At 44.7% G+C, this 17,700-nt stretch overlaps 1 protein-coding gene across 7 annotated transcripts in view; it reads right to left on the minus strand.

Annotated features, from left to right (window-relative positions):
• The window catches only part of TLN2 (talin 2), a 450,559-nt gene that overhangs the window by 381,392 nt on the left and 51,467 nt on the right, over positions 1–17,700 (minus strand). The window contains exon 1 of one of the 7 annotated variants that reach the window (XM_036843232.1): positions 4,318–4,412. The exons of the other annotated variants lie outside the window; for them this stretch is intronic. The gene's annotated coding sequence lies outside the window, so the exon portion shown is untranslated. Of the gene's footprint in view, positions 1–4,317; positions 4,413–17,700 lie in introns of those variants that run through there. 7 annotated transcript variants of the gene reach the window in all.

A 17,700-nucleotide genomic window follows, 5' to 3' on the forward strand; every position in this document is an offset into this window, starting at 1 on the left:
GAGGTCTGCGAGATGCTCCAGGAATGGTACAGACGACCCAGGACCAGCCAGACACGGCTCTTTATTGACAATGAATCCGTGTGCCATTTCTCATTAGGCCCAGCTCAGAAGGAGAAATCAGAATCACAGAAGGACCCAGGGCCCCAAGGTGACAGGGACTGCAAACTTGCCAGTTCTAATTCCCGTCTTAAGGAATGAGGGGAGGCGCGGAGAGAAAGGGGAAGGAGGCCCGGGCACAAGAGCAAGCTTTGTCCCCCATCGCCGTCCCCACATGAGCCCTTGCCCAGCGGTGATGCCAGCAGAGTCACAACATAGCTGGTCCGGGAGCTGCTGGGAATAAAGACCCCGTTGTTGCCTCCTGTGAGGTTTCCAAAGCCCAAAAAACAGAAGCTAAGGCCCGACAACTGTCGGGGAGGAGCAGCGGGTCTGACCTGTCTCGTCACCATCATCTGAGGAAACATGTTACCAGTCGTCTGGCAAACCTACCTCCCCACGACGGCTCTTTACACCAGGACAGGTAGCTCAGGTCAAGACAGGCCACGTGAAAGCACAGAGCAACAGGGACTCTGTCCTGGGTGGGCAGAGCAGGAGGTGACAAGTGAGAGACGGGCTAAAGGCGAGCAGAGAAGGGGGCCCAGTGGGACTTGGCCACCCTCCCTGCAACCCACCCAGGGCTCCTCCACCTGGTAACTGGCCCCCACAAAAGGAGCAGTCAAGCATTTACCTTTGCCTGTTCCCACACACCTTCCCTTTGTCAAGTCCCTCAAGCTTGTCATGGCCTTACCAGCTAGAGGTGGCAAAAGGGCCAACACACACACTGGCCAGCTTCCTGCCCCTCCATATCCCCTACCCCTCAGTCCCAGCACGATCCCTCCCTGGGCAGGGCCAACTCTCCCAAGGAAGCGGGTCATTTGGAAAGGCTAGTCTACCAGTACGGCTGGACCCCCGAGTAAGATGGGGCCCAGCTCCCCTGCACAGTGATCCGCCCCTGCCTTAAAGAATTTGCAGCTCAAAAGTCCCCTGGAAACCCCAACGTGATCCCCCTTTACTAAGGGCAGACAGCGCATGGGGAACCTAAGCAGCGTGTCAAACACTCACAGGTTTTAAGACTGAGTTCGTAAGCATGATGTCCTATCGTCAAATCCTCTCCTGCCCGAACCCCCATCCCATAGCCTAACGCTAGGAGGCCAAGGAGCCCTGTATGCCTTTCTTTCCTGCCAGAGGGCAGCAGGAGGGGACAGAGCTAGGGAGAACCTGGGCAGTGAGACTCTGTTCCAGACAGTACCCTGGGGCAATGCCAAGCCCCAGGAACAGAAATGGCCATACGTGTCTGTACTTCCAGTCTCCTAGGGAGATCAGAGCCTCTGAAAACATACTATGTGATAAACCCTTGTACCCATCCCCAACCACTGGGAATCTAAAATTAGCCTGAAAAAGCATGCACTCAGCACCACCACCACCCCCAGCCACTGCACCTGATAAGTGTCGCTACCCACCCCCTGGCAATGACTTGTCTCGGGGAGTGCTATAAATACCACCTAAGCCGACCTGATGTGAATTATGAATACCAGGAATAGTTTCAGGGTTTCCAGGCACTGGCTATGCGACAGGGGTGTCAGATTCAAAGTCGCCTGTGCAAGACGCAGACCGAGAGGACACACAATACCCTGCCTTCTAAACCACGGGGAGGATCCCCCCAGCAGAGCCACTCCCGTGTGGCTGATACCACTGCCGCCACCACCCCTCTAGAAATCCGATGAGATGCTCTTCACCTCTTGTCAAGTGGCTCGGAAGTATGAGACTCGGGGACATAAGTAGTTTGAAGTTATAGATAAAGACAAGTAGGGTTTCAGCCTTCTTACATATTTAAATCTCACTCAGAGCCTTTAAGAAATGAGGCCCTTGTAAACAGAAGACTGGAGGGGAAGCAGGTATTGACTGGATGACCCTAGGTGGTTACTGTCTCCCTGCACCTGGCATCCAGAGGATGCTTAGTACATGTCTGTGGAATGACCTTCAGTTTGGGGGCTTTCAGGGGTTCACAACTGCAGAATCCTACCCCCCAGGAGCTGGGCTGGCTGCACTGGCACAGATAAGGGAGCTTGCCAAAGAGCAGAAAGCCAGCCAGGCCCCTGGATTGGGTGAGAGATCAAGCCCTCGGCACGGGGAGCAGGTGCGGGGAAGGGACTGAGCTGGGAGGATAGAAGCCCAGGGATGTAGATACACATACACATAGGAAACAGGAGTGATGGCCCAGAAGGAAAAGGCGGTGTTCAGAGAGGAAAGGGAGAGAGGGTGTTAAGACAGAAGGAGAATAAACAGCAAAATGTGAAGGGCAGCCTGGGATGGAGCTGCGAGAATTGGCCCCCAAAGGGTTGGCGGAGGTCTTCCAGAACGGTGTTCTGCTCAGTGGTAGCTGTGGAAGTTGAGGAGCAGGGGCAAGAGGTATAGGTTATTCTTTTCTAAAGTTTGCCAACTGACATCTAACTTGACACTATGCTAGTGGTGAAAAGAAAAATAATCACACCCCATCAGTTTACAGCTCCAGCCTTTTAACAACCTTTGTGCTACTCCTCTTAGTTCCTTCCATCCCTCCCATCCAGGATGCCCTCCCATCTGCTTTCCAACGTCTTACAGAACTTCCAAGGCTCAGCTGAGGCTGCGCCCCCAGGAACCCTTCTAAGCTCCCCAGCCCCCCATCGCTTCCACTCCCTGTTGGGTACCATTCTCCTGATCTACAAATGGCAGTGACTGTGTGTCCCCCTCTCATCACAAACTCCTGAAGGCAGAGTCAAGGTCTCACTGCTTCCATATTTCTCTCAGCAGGTGCCATAATCCTTTGCCCATGAGAGACCCTCCAAAAAGAACAGTAAATAAGACTGTTTTCTTTAAAACCAGTTCTTTTTCTCCGTCCTTCGATCGATTCCTTTGTGCTTAGTAAGAGACATAACTGCTCACACACCGTTCTGATGTCAAATATTTCCCCAGCATGTTTGATTCTGTCAGCCCCTCTGGAAGAACAGAAGCAGGCAGTGAATCTAAGGGGGGCATGGGGGGTGGAGGGAGAGAAGACAAGATGCTAGAGTTTCTCTCTTCTCTTCCCCAAGCCCCCCACCCCATCCCACATGGTCAGAGGAAGCCAGGGCCTTGGGAAGAAGGCTCTGGAAGCATCTCTTCAAACCTTTATCCCAAGGAGTTCAGTCCTTACTAGGCTACCCCGGGTCATTCTTTCTCTGAAGGGCTGAAATAAAGGAAGCCAGGCTTCCAGAGTCTGAGCTAAACTAAAGACCTGGACTTAAATGCTCAGAACAAAACCCCTTTCCTGCCCAAGCCCTGCCCTCCCAGGGTCAAGATGAGGTCCCACGGAAGTGAGCCAAGAGGAGCCAGTGGGCCAGATACAGCACCCAACATCTGAAGCACTTGCCCTGAGCTGCCAGGGGCCCCAACCCTAACCACCAGACCTAAAATTGATCCCACGCCCCATGAAGGTATCCCCACCTGGGGTCCCCAAGTTCCCACCCAGGCTCCTGGCCAGAGAACCAGCAGCCCTGCAGGAGACAAGCACCCCCTCCAGGTGCCACTATAACCCCACCTAACCACACTCCTCCAATAAGCCTAGAAGCTGCAAGTACAGCACATGAAAATGTCAACACGGGGCTTCCCTGGTGGTGCAGTGGTTAAGAATCCGCCTGCCAGTGCAGGGGACACAGGTTCGAGCCCTGGTCCGGGAAGATCCCACATGCCGTGAAGCAACTAAGCCCACGTGCCACAACTACTGAGCCTGCCCTCTAGAGCCCGCGAGCCACAACTACTGAGCCCACACACCACAACTACTGAAGCCCGCGCGCCTAGAGCCCATGCTCCGCAACAAAAGAAGCCACCGCAATGAGAAGCCCACGCATCGCAAGGAAGAGTAGCCCCCGCTCGCCGCAACTAGAGAAAGCCCATGCGCAGCAACGAAGACCCAACACAGCCAAAAATAAATAAATAAAATAAAACATTTAAAGATGGAAGCATTTAAAAAAAAAAAAAGAAAATGTCAAGGCCTGGTCTCCCCCATGTGTGAGGGCAGCAGTTGAAGCCCACTCTTGGGGTCCCAGAGGCCTCCCTTGGGCACCAACATTTGCTTGAGGACTGCTCTATAAACTGACATCAGTGGAAAGGAAACATGCGGACTACAATCACAGTAGAGTCATCGACTATGGCGTAGCCCCTCGGGAAATAAAAAAAGGCGAAAATGAGCCACAAATTGCTAGGGTTTCAAAACCCCAAAATAAAGCGTATATGGCCTTTGCCGTGAACAAAGTTATCACGTACCCCGTGTCTTGGAAGTCTCAGGAGGCCTCTTCAGCAGGCAGCCCCCTCAGCTCACCCATGAGGCCTGTGATCACACCTGTGGGAGGGCCTGGCCCCGTGGAGAACAGCACCAAACACTGATTTTCTCCACCTACCCACCAGCAGCTCAGGAAGGGCTCACTGTTTGTAAACCCTGAAGACTATTATTTTCTGTCCTCCAAAACACTGGCTAGAAAGCAAACCAGCCCCAGGAATCTAAATCCCAGAGGGAGGGGATAAGTGCAAACAGCCACACAGCAAACACGGAGAGAGAAGGACTCAGCGCCAGCCTGACTTACTCAGAGCAGTCAGCGTCAGTGGCGTTTCTGTTGAATTCTTACACAAAAGGCGGACTCCAAGTACCGCCAAAGAGAAGCAACCTGAGGACAGTTGACTGTTAAACAGGAAGGGACAAGAGGGAGACTTAGAGTCAAGTTTCCATTTTTCACACTATATAAAACCACCTCTCCACAGCTGGCTCCATCCGTCAGCAACAGAAACCACAGCCCAGGACAGGAGAATCCCTCATGACACACTCTCCCTGGATCCCTGCAAACTGTCAGGTATCCTAACACCTGCACAGGAATAATAGACAACCATAGATTAGAGCTCCTACTGTTGGCACCTGCCATGCAGAGGTTGTATTTTGATCAGCAACAGGTACTTTCTGCCTCTTTACCTACAGATAGAATAGACAGGAGCCTATGCTATTACTATAAAAATCCTACATTGAGGATTCAAGTTTCTAATATTCTATCAAAAGTAAGTTGCCAATGCCAAATCACCTCTGCCCTCCCATCAAATCGGCCCATCTCCTGAGATCTTCCTACCCAACTATCTGGCCTCTTACCCAAGAACCACTTTGTGTTCACCGCTGGGTTGCCCAGATTTGGCTAACAAAAATACAGGATACTTGGTTAAATGTGAATTGCAGGGAAACCAAATAATTCCTTAATACAAGTATGTCCCGTGCAACATTCACGACAGACTACTAATAAAATTATTCACTGTTTATCTGAGACATAAATTCAACTTGGCAGCCTGTATTGTACCTGGCAATCCTAGTTCAACATTCTAGAGAAAACGCTGAAGCCTGAGAACAGCTGGAAGCAAACTTTGGGAGCCCGCAGCTGTCGGCTCATTCCGCACAGAGGATTAGCTGAAGCGGTACACTGGCCTTGCCACTCTGGACAACAAGGAAAAGCCAGGGGGGATGGGCGGGGAGACAGTCTCTACAGGAGAGACAAGTCAAGACCATTCTCCTCTACTGGCAGGACTTACTGAAAATATCAACATAGAAAAATGGGAACTTAAAACACACAAGCCAGACACAAAAGGACAAACATTTTATCATTCTACTTATGAGGTACATAGATTCGTAGACACAGGAAGTAGAATGGTGGTTGCCAGGGGCTAAGGGGAGGGGGGGAGAATGAGGAGTTACTGTGTAATGGGTACGGAGTTCCAGTTTGATGAAAAAGTTCTGGAGATGGATAGCGGCGATGGTTGTGTGACTACGTGAATGTACTTGCTGCCGCTGAACTGTACATTTAAATGTTATGTATATTTTACAACTTTTTTTTTTTTTTTTTTAACTAGCCAATTTTCTCCTTGTTTCCAGTTTAGCTAGGTTTTTTCCTCCTTTATGTCTAATTCATCTCTAACTTCATGCAATAGGTATTCGCTGCTAAGAATCTCACAGTGTACGAGGAAATCACATCAGCCAGACACGGATGAAAATCAAGACCGGGGGGGATGCTAGTCCTTACACCCACCTGGTCCCGTCCACCCAGGCCCCCCAAAGTCCCTGCAGACTTGTCCTTCTCCCTCTGTGTTCTACGGGCCTTGTCATCATCCTACACTCGGCCTTCAACAGGTTTTAGAAACCTTCCAGGAACAGAACTCAAGAGAGTCAAGAAAGCTCATCTCCACGGGCATCAGGGAGGCCTCCGGGCTGGGGGAAGCAGGGGATTTAGGCCTCACACCATCTCTGCAGTTGGAACACTTCTCTTTTCTGAGAGAGCAACCAGTCCCGGGGCCCTGAACTCGCCTTCAGGCGAATGAAAAAGCCAAACAATGCGCGAAGGCCAGTGAAGGGAGAAAAACCAAGTTTGATTCCTTTGAGAAAGGGTTCTGTCCCATCCGCTCACACAGTGATGTCACACACGCATGCATCTCGACTCTGGAGGCTCCAGACCAGCGGTCACTTCAAACAACCACCTGGTGTAAAGTTGCAGGTCACCTGCCTTGGAGAGGTTAGACAAAGAGATTCGGGGACTTCAGAAATGGCTCTGACATGTACAGTTAAAAAGTAAAACCCAGACAGAGGCAAGGGTGAGAAAGTATTCTTGAAGCCCACAAACCTATGAAAGGGTCCAAAGGTTGGCTGGAGACAGCAGTGACCCTCGCTCAGCCCTGCTCAGTCCCTGGCCCGGTCATCAGGGCTGTGTAGACTTTTCCCCCCAGGAACCCGGATTCTCCTCAGCTCTTACTCGCCCCCATCTGACCCTGACCTGGCCAGACGGCTAAGCAGCCACACTGACCCCTCACACCACACACCAGACTCCGGGACAGACGGAGGCACACATGGGTGGGTTTGAAGCAGGGGTTCTCTTACCTACCTGAGCCTCGGAATCACACCAGGGATTCCCGCTCTACCCCACCCCATCCAGATTCCACTCTCCACCTACTGCAGGGCCCAGGGATCACCAGGTTTGGCAAGTACCCCAGGCAATTCCAAAGGAAGGGAATCCTCAGACCACACACAAAACACAGAGGCAAGATTTGAGCTTTAAAAAATAAATGTTAGGAGGACTATATACTGATACATGAGAATGCTCACAATATAATGTTAGGTGGGGAAAAAAAAAAGCTGAACACTCAACTTCATATCCTGGGGGTGTAAGTTGAATATTTATATACATATTGAACTTGTTCCCAAGTTAACTAAGGAATAATAAGTCTTTCTTCTATAAAGATGGTGATTTTGAGATACTATCAACTTCTGAATTTGCCTGCTAACTCAGCTGTGCTCATAATATTCCAGTGCCCCTGAGCGATGCCAGTTTCCTGTCTCCTCGCCATCTGAGAGTAGGATCTGGATTCGAAGGGAAGAGAGTGGTTAGTTGGGAGAAGAGGGTTCCAGGCCAGGGGTCTTTTCGGATTCAGAGCTGAAGGGTGAGGGCTACAAAGACACCCTGAGAGGTCTGCTGGGAAGCTGCCTGGCCAGAGCAGAGATTCTGCAGGAGACAGTAGAAAACAACATTAGAAAGGTGAGTTGGGGTCCAGCTACAGATGCAACTGGGGCCACCTGAGCAGCACTGGAGCCGCAACACACAATTAACTGTGTGAGAGAACTTGACAGGGAATCCAAATCCTTTTACAACCAGGACAGGGAAGAAACAGCAAGAAGGAAATGAGGGGGGTGGGGGGGAGGTGGGGAGGGGAGTAGTGATTAAATCAGAAAATATAGACCAACAATCATCCTTTGACTATGAATATTAAGCCTGGAAACCCAGCCACCTCCCAACTTTCTCTTGTCCTTACTATGCATAACCGTGACAGAGGTTCTTTTTCTCTTTGTTTTTTGAAGGGAACTGGGACTGGTCCTGATACAGCAGTAACTGTGATTTCTAAACTCCCCTACTTTCTGCCAGCTCACCTGCTATTCAAGCATCTACCTCAGCTCCTGGAAGGGGAGGGAGGAGTGAAAAGGAAGATGCCAGCATCAGGACCAAAGTCTGGCACAGACCATCCTTCAGAAGCAAAGGATTCCAGCTGCGCACAAGACTTCCACAGACCCCTTCATAAGAAACTACAGTACCAGGCACCTCCACTTATAACCATCCATGTGGCCTGCCTCCTTTAAGAGCTGATCTATCTCTAAAGCTTCTCTTGGCAAGTTAAGCCACTTTATTTCAGGCCTTGAAACCCAATGCTCAGTGACACACTATTTTTCCTACTGTCAAAGAATTTAATACCCAGCATTCAGTATTCATATTAAAATCGGTTATTTTTGCTACACATCAAAAGCCAGTTCCCCCCTAAAACTGCAAAGCTGAGACACCACACCAAGGGATGCAAAAAGAAGCAGCCAGTTGCCCTGTAAAATTATGCCAATAATACCCTCTCTCCCTGGAGAGAGAAAGAAGCCCCCTAGACAAATAAAGGAGAAGAAACCGGAAGAGAATGCTCCATCTTAGTCGTCTGTTAATAGGATAAGTTGCATGTTAACATTTTAAATTAGGTCAGAACTTGGGCTCTGGTATTGGGCTTTTAAAGTACTTTCTTGTTTCATATTTGGAATAACAGATTGGTGAGTCTAGAGACTCCTCGTTGAATTATTACTCCTAACAACCAAAGCTTACTTCTAATATTTTGTATCTCAGTTACAGAGTCTGCTGCCCTTAAAAAAAAAAAAAAATTAAAAAAAAAATCTGTGATTAAAAATAAGCTGCACCATATGATTGAAACATAAATGTCTTTTCCTCCAATGGATTTCAAGTGTTTTAGCCTTGAATCAGAAGTGGTCAACCTCTCATCTCATTGTAACGAATAATTCCTCATAGGTTTTAGGCAAGAAACTCATGACAGAGAAGGCACTAGAGGGAAGAGCAGACACACAACAGAATAAACCAAATGAAGAGGAGAGGCCCCTCCCAGCCTGCCCACTGCAAGTCTCATTCTTCCCTCCCTGGATCGCTCTAATATGATCATGCATTCCTGTAACTAAATTTGCAAATGAGTGACTCAATTCAATAACTGCTACCTAATTCTATCAAGACTTGGGATGTACTTGTTTGAGGGAAGCTACATGGAATTAGAGCTTTAACAACTAGGAACTCTGTTGTTCTTCACTGCTGTGAGCCTGTAGTCTATAGCACTGGGGTCTCCCAAGCCCTCCCCAGGGCATCTCTGGACCCAAAGGGTCTAATAGAATCTAATGTAAGGTGAATATATAGGCTCAGTGGGCCCAACCACAGACAGGCGCCCAAGTTCAACTCCTAAATCCATGGCCTTGGGGCAGGCTAAAAGTACAGATTCCTGGGCCCCTCTGGAGGATTCTACATCAGTAGCCCTGGGGAGGGGCAGCCCCGGGTGACTCAGTACAGCCAGTCCCTGGGCCAGCCTCAGTTCAATCCTGGCTCGCTGTGGCTAAGCAGTAGCCAAGCTCTATTTTGGTGCCAGGAGTCCCTCACAATAGCACATTGGCAAAGTATGAAGCTGGAAATCAGCTTGTTGCTATTGGATATAACTGGAACAAAAATAGAAAGGCACTGGAGTGAGGGGTGGTAGGAAGTGAGTTTCCCCCAATACCCTCAGGGGATTTGGAACTTGAGAGGAGTTAATTCTGTCAAAGGAACACTTCCAAGAAGGACGACTAAGCCTGAGAGACTTTGAAGAAAGGGTTAGGGGTCCTTTGTCCTTCCAGTCACTTGGCTTGACAACGCAACCATAGGCTTTTTCCATGTATTTCCCTGGCCATCCAGCTTGAAGCCACCTCTGCCCACTTTAAACTCCTAATGTACATCGTTAATACAACTTCCCAGATTGCATTCCATTCCATTAGTGAATAGTCCATAATCTTCAAAGAAAATGAAGGGCTTCTTGGACAATAAAGTCTGGGAAACCAAAGATTATGCAGATGTGTATTCATTATGGAGATTATGATTCTGAGGTCTTTAATAAACTGTTTAATTTTATTTGACCTATTCTAAATGCAACTGACCTAGGAACCTATTTGTCAAGGAAAACCTATTACCATCTTGCAAAACTGAAGATCTAAGAAGATGTTGGGAAATGCTGAGCTATCCCATTCCTCCAATAACTAATTACATCACATCTTATAGTTTGCTATTTAACTGACTTGAACGGTTATTTAACCTTTTGTTACTTAGCTCTGTATGCGTTTGGGTATTATCTTAAATAGAACGTTCATTTGAGCTAGGATCATGTCTTACATGTCTTGAATTTCCAGCAGCCCCCAGTCCACCCCCTGTATAGTAGAGATACCCTCAAGAAATTCTTTAAAGTGTTACATCTGATGTTATAAACCACATGTGTCATAGAATACACAATTTTTAAAACCTCAAATCGAGGTTCCACTTATATATGTATATGTATACATATATGTATATGTATACTAAAGCCCAGAGATTTAAAAAGGATTGTCCAAAGTAAAAAAAAAGTTAATCAAAGAACCATGACAAGAACCCAGGTCTTCCAACTCCTTAGCTAGTCTACCTTCTGTAATTTCAAGAAGCCTTAACCTTCCAGGATCCAGCTGGTTTTCCAGCAGGTAAATGAATAAAGGGTATTCCAGTGATATGAATACCCCAGGATGCATGACACAAACATACCAAGTATAAAAGAACTAAAGCAAACAAAATCCGAGAGGCTCTGTACAGCTGGGGAGGACTCTGAAGGAGGTGACAGCTTGAGGCTATCGCAGATAGCACTCCCAGAAGCTGAGACAAGTCCTTCCTTGAAGCTGCGTGGCTGACAGGGTCTTAGTACTCCGGCTGGGTGTCAGGCCTGAGCCTCTGAGGTGGGAGAGCCGAGTTCAGGACATTGGTCCACCAGAGACCTCCTGGCCCCACGTAATATCAATCAGCGAGAGCTCACCCAGAGATCTCCGTCTCAATGCTAAGACCCAGCTCACTCAACGACAAGTTCCAGTGCTGGACACCCCATGCCAAACAACTAGCAAGAGAGGAACACAACCCCACCCATTAGCAGAGAGGCTGCCTAAAATCATACTAAGTTCACAGACACCCCAAACACACCACCAGATGCAGTCCTGCCCACCAGAAAGACGAGATCCAGCCTCATCCACCAGAACACAGGCACCAGTTCCCTCCACCAGGAAGCTTACACAACCCACTAAAACAACCTTACCCACAGGGGGCAGACACCAAAAACAATGGGAACTATGAACCTGCAGCCTGTGAAAAGGAGACCTCAAACACAGTAAGTTAAGCAAAATGAGAAGACAGAGAAACACACAGCAGATGAGGGAGCAAGGTAAAAACCCACCAGATGAAACAAATGAAGAGGAAATAGGCAGTCTACCTGAAAAAGAATTCAGAGTAATGATAGTAAAGATGATCCAAAATCTTGGAAATAGAATGGAGAAAATACAAGAAACGTTTAACAAGGATCTAGAAGAACTACAGAGCAAACAAACGATGATGGACAACATAATAAATGAAATTAAAAATTCTCTAGAAGGAATCAATAGCAGGATAACAGAGGCAGAAGAAAGGATAAGTGACCTGGAAGATAAAATAGTGGAAATAACTACTGCAGAGTAGAATAAAGAAGAAAGAATGAAAAGAATTGAAGACAGTCTCAGAGACCTCTGGGACAACAGTAAACGCACCAACATTTGAATTATAGGGGTCCCAGAAGAAGAAGAGAGAAAGAAAGGGACTGAGAAAATATCTGAAGAGATTATAGTTGAAAACTTCCCTAATATGGGAAAGGAAATAGCCAATCAAGTCCAGGAAGTGCAGAGAGTCCCATACAGTATAAATCCAAGGAGAAACATGCCATATTAATCAAACTGTCAAAAATTAAACACAAAGAAAAAAATATTAAAAGCAGCAAGGGAGGGAAAAGCAACAAATAACATACAAGAGAACCCCCATAAGGTTAACAGCTGATCTTTCAGCAGGAACTCTGCAAGCCAAAAGGGACTGGCAGGACATATTTAAAGTGATGAAAGGCAAAAACCTACAACCAAGATTACTCTACCCAGCAAGGATCTCATTCAGATGTGATGGAGAAATTAAAACCTTTACAGACAAGCAAAAGCTGAGAGAGTTCAGCACCACCAAACCAGCTTTACAACAAATGCTAAAGGAACTTCTCTAGGCAGGAAACACTACAGAAGGAAAAGACCTAAAATAACAAACCCAACACAATTAAGAAAATGGTAATAGGAACATACATATCAATAGTTACCTTAAAGGTAAATGGATTAAATGCTCCAACCAAAAGACACAGGCTGGCTGAATGGATACAAAAACAAGACCCATATATATGCTGTCTATAAGAGACCCACTTCAGACCCAGGGACACATACAGACTGAAAGTGAAGGGATGGAAAAAGATATTCCATGCAAATGGAAATCAAAAGAAAGCTGGAGTAACAATTCTAATATCAGACAAAATAGACTTTAAAATAAAGACTATTACAAGAGACAAAGAAGGACACTACATAATGATCAAGGGATCAATCCAAGAAGAAGATATAACAATTGTAAATATTTATGCACCCAACATAGGAGCACCTCAATCCGTAAGGCAAATGCTAAAAGCCATAAAAGGGGAAATCGACAGTAACACAATAATAATAGGGGACTTTAACACGCCACTTTCACCAATGGACAGATCATCCAAAATGAAAGTAAATAAGGAAACACAAACTTTAAATGACACATTAAACAAGATGGACTTCATTGATATTTATAGGACATTACATCCAACAACAATAGAATATACTTTCTTCTCAAGTGCTCATGGAACATTCTCCAGGATAGATCATATCTTGGGACACAAATCATGCCTTGGTAAATTTAAGAAAACTGAAATCATATCAAGTATCTTTTCCAACCACAACGTTATGAGACTACATTCAATTACAGGAAAAAATCTGTAAAAAATACAAACATATGGAGGCTAAACAATACACTACTAAATAACCAAGAGATCACTGAAGAAATCAAAGAGGAAATCAAAAAATACCTAGAAACAAATGACAATGAAAACACGACAACCCAAAACCTATGGGATACAGCAAAAGCAGTTCTAAGAGGGAAGTTTATAGCAATACAATCCTACCTCAAGAAATAAGAAAAATTTCGGGCTTCCCTGGTGGCGCAGTGGTTAAGAATCTGCCTGCTAATGCAGGGGACACGGGTTCGACCCCTGGTCTGGGAGGATCCCGCATGCCGCGGAGCAACTAGGCCCGTGAGCCACAACTACTGAGCCTGCGCGTCTGGAGCCTGTGCTCCGCAACAAGAGAGGCCGCGATAGTGAGAGGCCCGCGCACCGCGATGAAGAGTGGCCCCCGCTTGCCGCAACTAGAGGAAGCCCTCGCACAGAAACGAAGACCCAACACAGACAAATAAATAAATAAATAAATAATAATTAAAGGTGCTAATAATTTAAAAAAAAAAAAAAAAGCCAGACCCTTAGCTCTTTTAAAAAAAAAAAAAAAAAAGAAAAGAAAAAAAAGAAATAAGAAAAATCTCAAATAAACAACCTAACCTTACACCTAAAGCAATTAGAGAAAGAACAAAAAAACCCCAAACTTAGCAGAAGGAAAGAAATCATAAAGATCAGATCAGAAATAAATGAAAAGAAATGAAGGAAACGATAGTAAAGATCAATAGAACTAAAAGCTGGTTCTTTGAGAAGATAAACAAAATTGATAAACCATTAGCCAGACTCATCAAGAAAAAAAAGGAGAAGACTCAAATCAACAGAATTAGAAATGAAAAAGGAGAGGTAACAACTGACACTGCAGAAATACAAAGGATCATGAGAGATTACTACAAGCAACTCTATGCCAATAAAATGGGCAACCTGGAAGAAATGGACAAATTCTTAGAAATGCACAACCTGCCAAGACTGAACCAGGAAGAAATAGAAAATATAAACAGACCAATCACAAGCACTGAAATTGAAACTGTGATTAAAAATCTTCCAACAAACAAAAACCCAGGACCAGATGGATTCACAAGCGAATTCTATCAAACATTTAGAGAAGAGCTAATACCCATCCTTCTCAAACTCTTCCAAAATATAGCAGAGGGAGGGACACTCCCAAACTCATTCTACGAGGCCACCATCACCCTGATACCAAAACCAGATAAAGATGTCACAAAAGAAAACTACAGGCCAATATCACTGATGAACATAGATGCAAAAATCCTCAACAAAATACTAGCAAACAGAATCCAGAAGCATATTGAAAGGATCATACACCATGATCAAGTGGGGTTTCTCAGGAATGCAAGGATTCTTCAATATATGCAAATCAATAAATGTGAAACACCAAAATTAACAAATTGAAGGAGAAAAACCATATGATCATCTCAATAGGTACAGAAAAAGCTTTTGACAAAATTCAATACCATTTATGATAAAAACCCTCCAGAAAGTAAGCATAGACCAAACATTTACCTCAACATAATAAAGGCCATATATGACAAACCCACAGCCAACATCGTTCTCAATGGTGAAAAACTGAAAGCATTTCCACTAAGATCAGGAACAAGACAAGGTCGCCCACTCTCACCACTATTATTCAACATAGTTTTGGAAGTTTTAGCCACAGCAAGCAGAGAAGAAAAATAAATAAAAGGAATACAAATTGGAAAAGAAGAAGTAAAACTGTCACTGTTTGCAGATGACATGATACTACACATAGAAAATCCTAAAGATGCCACCAGAAAACTACTAGAACTAATCAATGAATTTGGTAAGGTTGCAGGATACAAAATTAATGCACAGAAATCTCTTGCATTCTATACACTAATGATGAAAAACCTGAAAGAGAAATTAAGGAAACACTCCCATTTACCAATGCAACAAAAAGAATAAAATACCTAGGAATAAACCTACCTAAGGAGACAAAAGACCTGTATGCAGCAAACTATAAGACACTGATGAAAGAAAAATTAAAGATGATACAAACAGATAGAGAGATATACCATGTTCTTGGATTGGAAGAATGAACATTGTGAAAATGACTATACTACCCAAAGCAATCTACAGATTCAATGTAATCCCTATCAAACTACCAATTGCATTTTTCACAGAACTAGAACAAAAAATTTCACAATTTGTATGGAAACACAAAAGACCCCAAATAGCCAAAGCAATCTTGAGAAAGAAAAACAGAGTTGGAGGAATTGGGCTCCCTGACTTCACAGTGTACTACAAAGCTACAGTGATCAAGACAGTACAGTACTGGCACAGAAACAGAAATACAGATCAGTGGAACAGGATAGAAAGCCCAGAGGTAAACCCACGCACATATGGTCACCTTATTTTTTATAAAGGAGGCCAGAATATTACAATGGAGAAAAGACAGCCTCTTCAATAAGGGGTGATGGGAAAACTGGACAGCTACATGTAAAGGAATGAAATTAGAACACTCCCTAACACCATGCACAAAAAGAAACTCAAAATGGATTAAAGACCTAAATGTAAGGCCAGACACAATCAAACTCTTAGAGGAAAACATAGGCAGAACACTCTATGACATAAATTGCAGCAAGATCCTTTTTGACCCACCTCCTAGAGAAATGGAAATAAAAACAAAAATAAACAAATGGGTCGTCATGAAACTTAAAAGCTTTTGCACAGCAAAGGAAACCATAAACAAAATGAAAAGACAACCCTCAGAATGGGAGAAAATATTTGCAAATGAAGCAACTGACAAAGGATTAATCTCCAAAATATACAAGCAGCACATGCAGTTCAATATCAAAAAAACAAACAGCCCAATCCAAAAATGGGGAGAAGAACTAAATAGTCATTTCTCCAAAGAAGACATACAGATTGCCAACAAACACATGAAAGGATGCTCAACATCACTAATCATTAGAGAAATGCAAATCAAAAATACAATGAGTGGGCTCCCCTGGTGGCACAGTGGTTGAGAATCTGCCTGCCAATGAAGGGGACACGGGTTCGAGCCCTGGTCTGGGAAGATCCCACATGCTGCGGAGCAACTAGGCCCGTGAGCCACAACTACTGAGCCTGCGCGTCTGGAGCCTCTGCTCCGCAACAAGAGAGGCCGCGATAGTGAGAGGCCTGCGTACCACGATGAAGAGTGGCCCCCGCTCGCCGCAACTAGAGAAAGCCCTCGCACAGAAACAAAGACCCAACACAGCCATAAATAAATAAATAAATAAATAAATAAATAAATAAATAAATAAATAAATAAAAATTAAAAATAAAAAAATAGCAAAAGACAACTTTATAAAAAAAAAAAAAACTACAATGAGGTATTCTCTCACACCAGTCAGAATGGCCATCATCAAAAAATCTACAAACAATACATGCTGGAGAGGATGTGGAGAAAAGGGAACCCTCTTGCACTGTTGGTGGGAATGTAAATTGATACAGCCACTATGGAGAACAGTATGGAGGTTCCTTAAAAAATAAAAATAGAACTACCATATGACCCAACAATCGCACTACTGGGCATATACCCTGAGAAAACCATAATTCAAAAAGAGTCATGTACTACACTGTTCATTACAGCACTGTTTACAATAACCAGGACATGGAAGCAACCTAAGTGTCCATGGACAGACGAATGGATAAAGAAGACGTGGCACATGTATACAATGGAATGTTACTCAGCCATAAAAAGAAGCAAAATAGAGTTATTTGTAGTGAGGTGGATGGACCTAGACTCTGTCATAAAGAGTGAAGTAAGTCAGAAAGACAAAAACAAATGCCATATGCTAACACATATACATGGAATCAAAAAAAAAAAAAACATTTCAACAAAAACATGGTTCTGAAGAACCTAGGGACTGGACAGGAATAAAGCCACAGAAGTAGAGAATGGACTTAAGGACATGGGGAGGGGGGAGGGTAAGCTGAGACGAAGTGAGAGAGTGGCATGGACATATATACACTGCCAAACGTAAAATAGATAGTGGGGAGCAGTCGCATAGCACAGGGAGATCAGCTCATGCTTTGTGACCACCTAGAGGGGTGGGATAGGGAGGGTGGGAGGGAGACGCAAGAGGGAGGAGATATGGGGATATATGTATATGTATAGCTGATTCACTTTGTTATACAGCAGAAACTAACACACCATTGTAAAGCAATTATACTCCAATAACGATGTTTTAAAAAAAAAAAAATTCGAGAAATACCAGAGGTGCTAAATAGAAGTTAAGCACTCTTGGAAGATTCCACAATGCTTATTCGAAGTTTAAGCCTTCAGAGCTCAGTATCAAGAGTATGAAGAAAGACTATGACATTTGCAATTTGTAGAGCTAAATAAGACACTTGACTGTCGTCTACTGGAACATCACATTAAGCATTTCAACGTTTACTTCTTACAGAGCTACCTTTATACATGTAAGGCCTGATTATATTCAGACAAAAGCTACTTAAGGGTGTAAGAGTGTGTTTGTGTCTTGTGCACGTGTACTTGTTCCTAAAGATGTCCAGTGATGAAATCGTGACACCTCTCAATCCTCCACTAGCCTCAAAGTAACATGGATTCAACCCTAGCATATATCATATATATATGTATGTGTGTGTGTGTATATATATATCGGAACCACTTGAGAGGCTGAGGGGAAGGGTATTATCTGCTAATGCAGA

This window comes from Balaenoptera musculus, chromosome 2 (assembly GCF_009873245.2).
Source record: "Balaenoptera musculus isolate JJ_BM4_2016_0621 chromosome 2, mBalMus1.pri.v3, whole genome shotgun sequence".
NCBI lineage: Eukaryota > Metazoa > Chordata > Mammalia > Artiodactyla > Balaenopteridae > Balaenoptera > Balaenoptera musculus.